The sequence below is a fragment of the Diabrotica undecimpunctata genome, chromosome 5 (genome assembly GCF_040954645.1).
Source record: "Diabrotica undecimpunctata isolate CICGRU chromosome 5, icDiaUnde3, whole genome shotgun sequence".
Taxonomy (NCBI): domain Eukaryota; kingdom Metazoa; phylum Arthropoda; class Insecta; order Coleoptera; family Chrysomelidae; genus Diabrotica; species Diabrotica undecimpunctata.
In genome coordinates this window covers 41,496,237-41,502,488 of record NC_092807.1, presented here as the reverse complement: position 1 = coordinate 41,502,488, position 6,252 = coordinate 41,496,237, and positions in this window count along the sequence as shown.

The window sequence follows — 6,252 nt, the reverse complement described above, 5'->3', positions numbered from 1 at the left end:
CACAATTTGTCGATAGCTCATTAACCTAATTTTAACCCTAATTAGAGAACTTAAAAACAGAGAGGATATGTAATACGATATAATAGTAAAAACCAACCTGAAACTGACGGTTTAAGATGTTTTCGACTAACCCACCTTGTATCTGAAGGAATGCAATACAGCAGCCAACCTTATAATCCGATTACGAAGGTATTTTGAATGGTTACAGATGACCCACCAGTGTCGTAGAATATATGATTGAAACATTTATTTGAACTAAATAAATATATTTTTTAAATTGTACTTATGTAAATTGTATTTTAGTTTTAATAAAACTTCTTTATTTTATTTAAAAATAAAAAGTTTCTTGCCATTTGTAAAAGATACATTTATTTAATTAAGGGTAAAGGCCAAATGTTGCCTGGCAAAATTTTCAATTGTTTTAAATGTATCCATTATTTTCGAATCCGTAGCAAACTAATAAATATTTTTGAAAAATTAAAACGCAGAATGAAAGATTACATTATTACCAAGGGCAGAAAGTCCCTGAAAACTTCTATAATGTTTATTTTAATATGTTATGTAACAGGGGTGAAAATAAAAGAGAAAATATAGTATAATTTTTAATTGAAAATATTGCATGCAAAAGAAACTTTTTATTTATTATAATAAATATTTCAATCTGCCTTTAAATTTTTCAAAAATACTTTTTAGTTTTCTCAGGATTTGAAAAAAAATGGATACATTTAAAACACATTGAACATTTTGACAGGCGATATTTTGCGCCTTTCCCCTTTAATAACATACGATTACACCTACTCTTACTTACCTTATATAATTACGATTAGAAAACTATTAAAATTCAAAGTAAATAGGATCAACTTCGGAATCAGAGTCGTCTTGAGGCTTAATAATTACCGGTTGTGTCTCTACGGTCGCATCAATTATGTTATAAGATCCCATATTTTTTGTTCTTCTTCTATTACATGTCTTACTGCATCTTTCTACTACTACTTACTACTAGTCGTGAATGATAAGGTGCATTATCTAATACTATAGTTGAATTTGGTGGTATGTGTTCAATCATCTGCTCAAAATACTCTTCGAAAACATCAGCTGTCATCTCCTCATGATAGTCTTTTGTGCTTTTGGACTGAAATTCCAACAAACCATGCTTAACAAATCCTTTTTCACTGCCAATGTGAGAAATTTACCAGAAGGTGGGGAGATACCAGTAGACCAACCTTCCATAAAGGCTTGCCTGGAGCTTGATATATTTTTATCCAAATTTGACCAAATGTTTTTTAGACTATGACCTGAGTTTACCCACGTTTCATACTGGTAGAAGATTGGCCTTCCTTCATCCCGGAATTTTCGTATGGATCTTAGATAATTTCTTCTCCAACATATTATCTCCTCCCAGTCAATCAAAAGTGATTTTCGGTCAGATTTCTCCCACCGGAAATTTAATTCTTTAAAAACTTGCCACAATTTAGTTCGTCCGATATGAGGCAAATCCGGGTCGTCTCTAAATTCTTGTAAAATTTTGTTTAGGTTTGGTATTTCTTTTTTGAAAAAAAATCCATGAATTTTCCTTCGAATACCATTTTTTGGCAAATTCATCAATTTCAATAGGCTTTTTTCCTCTCTTTAAGTGTTCGTTTGTGTTTGGGTTAGCTATACCGTGTTTTTTTCTTTCTGATAGAAACCTATATATAGCTGACTCCCCTACGCCAGTCATGTTGGCACAACTTTCGACTATGTTGCGAACAGTGTTTGTGGGATTCTGAGAAACCAGAGCATCGTGAACATTTAGGACAATAGTCTTCTCTCTTGGGGAATAGACAGACTTACTGACTGTACGCAACAGTACCGGTGTAAAACTTGATGATGTTGATCATGAAGCCATCACAAACAATCCAACAAAACGAGCACGAGCGAAAGGTACGTATATGTTCGTAGGTATATGGAATGAAAAATCACTCACGCACTGCATATAATTCGCAAAAGAAATATTCGAGACGCTAATTACTGCCGTAGACGCGGAAACACCGACGATCCGTAAATTACATGCGATCAAAAACGTACTAAACAAAAAAATTGTTTTCGTTCGGAATAACTTCACCCTTTCAAGTTAAGTTTCGAATATAAACTGAACAGACGAGGCACGTGGCCAAAGCCGGCATCTTTATACCCATTATATTATTAAAAATCTGAGGAATTCCATCCTACTTATCTTGCAACGAATAGTACATTCGAATATGAATTCCAAGTTTTCTAGTAAAGTGATTAAACGCGAAGATTAGTATTGAAATATCCAAAGAGATAAGGTATTTTTATTTACAAAATTTTTAATGGTTAAATTCTTATTTTTATTAATATAATATAATAACCAACATTAGCCGTGAAAGTTTTAATTGTTTTTTGCTAAATATATAGTATTAAAACATTATTAATATTATATATAACAGTATTAAAACATTATATTATTATTTAATGAATAAATACCTCAGGAACGCCTATGATGATACAAATTTTACGACCGTTTTATAACTTTGAGGCACATTTCGTGCTCTCAATAATTTGTGAACGGAGAATAAGCCACTGTTGAACTTGATATTAGTATTGTACACAATATTGTTTGTGCCAATGGTCTTTGCAGCCGAGACACATTAATTTAAATAAAAAATAAAGTTTTATTTGCCCATACAATTACTTGTACTGATCACGTGAACTGATCTATACTATATAGCAACTTTTATTAGTTGTATATGAAGTGTTTTAAAAAATGTGATTTTAACTCGGGAGTAAAATATTCTTATTTTTGACATTGAAAATTAATATAAACGAAATATATGTTTAGAATTAAAAATAAGTTTAAAATGTTCAACATTCTGTATTTATAATAAAAAAAACTATTTTTCAACATTTTCTCTGCAATAAAGTTAAAAAGTTAAGTTGGTGCAATGATTAAATTCAATATTAATTATAAATTTACTTAAACAATTCTAAATAAATTTAAATTTTAAAATCTACTGAGAATGTTAAAAAATGTTAAATTCTAATTGATCTAATCCATAAAATTTTCCGTATTATATTTTTATCATAAATATAAAGAACATAAGCTCTATTATTTCTAAAAAAATATACTTTATAAAAAAATTATAATAATTTACAGTCGTTGTATAGTGCCATAATTCGTTTCCTAAAAGACTGCCACCTTTACTACTCAGTGTAATTATTATATTAAGACTTATATAGCTAATGTATTCTATAATATATAAACAGATTGTATCTGTATGCATACCGCAATAAACTTTTATTAGTGTAAATGTTCAATAGTAGCCGAGACACTTTAGTCATTAAAATAAAATAATTATTTAAAGAAAAATAATAAACATCTAACGTTTGTTACGTTAAAAGGTTAGCATAGCCCAGTAGGTTTTACGAAAACTCCACTTTGTTCTTTGCTTACTTTGTTATTGAAGTCGTCCATTATTAGCATAACTTTTCTAGAAATCGTTTTGGCGAGATAAGTAAATTCACTTTAGAATTTCTTAATAGTTTTTTTGAGGGCGTTGGCAATAGCATCCTATTCTTAAATGATGTTGTTTCTTATCGAATTTGTGTGCTACAATACGTTTCTATACTTAATTAAACCAAAATTTACTTTAGACTTTTGATAAATTAACCCAAATGAAGCACGTTATTTATTAATATTGAACAAATTTAATATAAACAATAAAATTCGTCTGCAACTTGGATACAACTAAAAATCCATTTAAGTTGTATCCTTTTTAACATATTGAAATCATTTCAATATATATATATATATATATATATATATATATATATATATATATATATATATAACACGTCACAACTGAACACGTGCATGGGTTGGTAAAAAAAATACAATCAGCCTTCCAGGAAAATAGCTTTGGCAATGACATTTTTCTGGATGTTAGTCAAGCATCTGACAAGGTCTTGCATCCAGGATTGCTATTCTGGATTACTAACTGAAGAGAGCAATAGCTAAGCCGCTATACATGATAATAAAATCATACCTCCAAGAAAGATTAGATTACGCAAGATACGAATAAATATCCACAACATAAATGGGGTCCCGCAAGGCAGTGTCTTGAGACGAATTCTCTACACAATATTTACAGCCGATTTTAAAACTTTACATTAAATTGAAGTTTGAGCTAAAAAATGAAAGATAAAGATCAACTTTATTAAAATCAAAATCAGTTAACGTAGTATATACTAAGTGTCACAGAAAATTCAAATATCCTAATGCATGACAAGAACATTCATCTCCATATATATATATATATATATATATATATATATATATATATATATATATATATATATATATATATTGCGCAAGGCATGTATTTAGTACATAAAATCATTTTTCTTATAGTAGGTGTAAATAAGATGTCAAATCAACTTGGCTCGATCAGTTTCGGTCGTATTAGTCGCCCTAAAAAATTTTTTTACGAATCAAGGGCACATAAAATTATGTCCATGCTGGAAGAATCAAACCTTATGGAGTCGGCTTTCAGTGCAGATGTTTTCCTAGCACCTCCTGACCCCACTGAATTGACTGATAGTGAAGATCAATACTGTGAAAGAACATTCAATAACCTAAACAAAAATATGTTGGATGCGGAATCAGAAACTGTAATTCATCAGGAAGAAGAAAGAAGAATCGACGAAGAAAATATAAATATGTATGAAAAAGAAGCAGATCTTCAAAATGTGACGCAAGTTCAGGAAGAAGAAGACACGGAAGAGATTAAGATGGAAACAGAAATAGAGACAAAAAATGAAGAAATTCAAGATATATCAAGATCACTTGATAAATCAAGTGGCATCTACTGAGATTCGTGCAAAAAGTGTAACTTTCTTATCACGGCAATGGATTCAGGGAGATTTACGATATAAAAATTCCCTTTATTTGGATGTTGAACATTAAAAAACTTAATGGAATACATACACTCCTTCATTTTATTGACGATCACTTACTCCTTTACAGATCTTTAATTTTTTTTTTAATGAAGAGCTTTTAACAAATATTGTAAAGGAAACAGTTTATTGTTCTCTTCAAAAAGGTACTACTTTAAAATTTAGAGTAGTCCAGTTAAAAGCCTTTATAGTGATTTTACTAGTAAGTGGGTACAGCACGAATCCAAAAAGACAGACGCATGTACTAGGAAGAATATGATGACGTTAAAAATATACTAATTTTAAGTAACATGCATCGTAACCGATTTGAAACCATTATAAGATTCCTGCATTTTAATTTTAACCTAAACATAGATCGTTCAGACAAAACCTACAAAATTTCTCCGCACCTTGTAAGTCTTCGCAAATCAATTACAGAATAAACTGTATGAGAAACCGAATCTAGCGTGAAAGAGGCCATCATACCATACTATGGGCATTATAGTATAAAACAAGATATAAAAGGCAAGCCCATATGCCTCGGGCTTAAATCGTGGTGTTGGAATCAGAAATCGGGTTACCTCATAGATTTCAATATTTGTCAATGAGTCAAGGGAATCCAATTAATACAAAAAAGAATTTGGTCTTGGAGGTGGAATAATACTGCCGTTTGCTCAACTTGTGTCTAAAATTCAATGCGATAGGGTCATGCCTCATTGCTTATATGCTGATAATTATTTCACCTCTATGAAACTAATTGATTTTTTTAACATCGTAGATGGTAGGTTACGTTGAAACCATACGATCAGAACAAAAGAGTGTCCATTCAGTGCAACGTTTACAAAACCCATACGTGGAATTTACAAAAATTGGTATGACGAGAGAAATAAAGTGCTTTTATGTAGGTGGAATGACAACAGCGTAGTTACTTTGGTATCGAATTACCACAAACTATCACAGTTGATCAAGCGAACAGATACTCCTTGGCTCAAAGTAAAGGATTCAAAGTAATACAACCATATTTTATTCGGGCTTATAACGAAAATATGGAAGGAACTGATCTGATGGATCAAAATGTTGACTATTACACATGAACAAATATAAGATCCAAGAAATGTTATTGGCCTTTATTTATTTGGTGTCTTTATGTCTCCGAGTATCTTGGTTAATTTACCGTAGGATGAAACACATCCCTAAACAACCCAAAATGAATTTGCTGCAGTTTCGTCGAAATATAGCTAAAGCCCTTTTGACGATGTGCGGAACTCCTCCAAGAAGACCTGGTCGACAACATCGTCCACTTTATTTATACCCAAC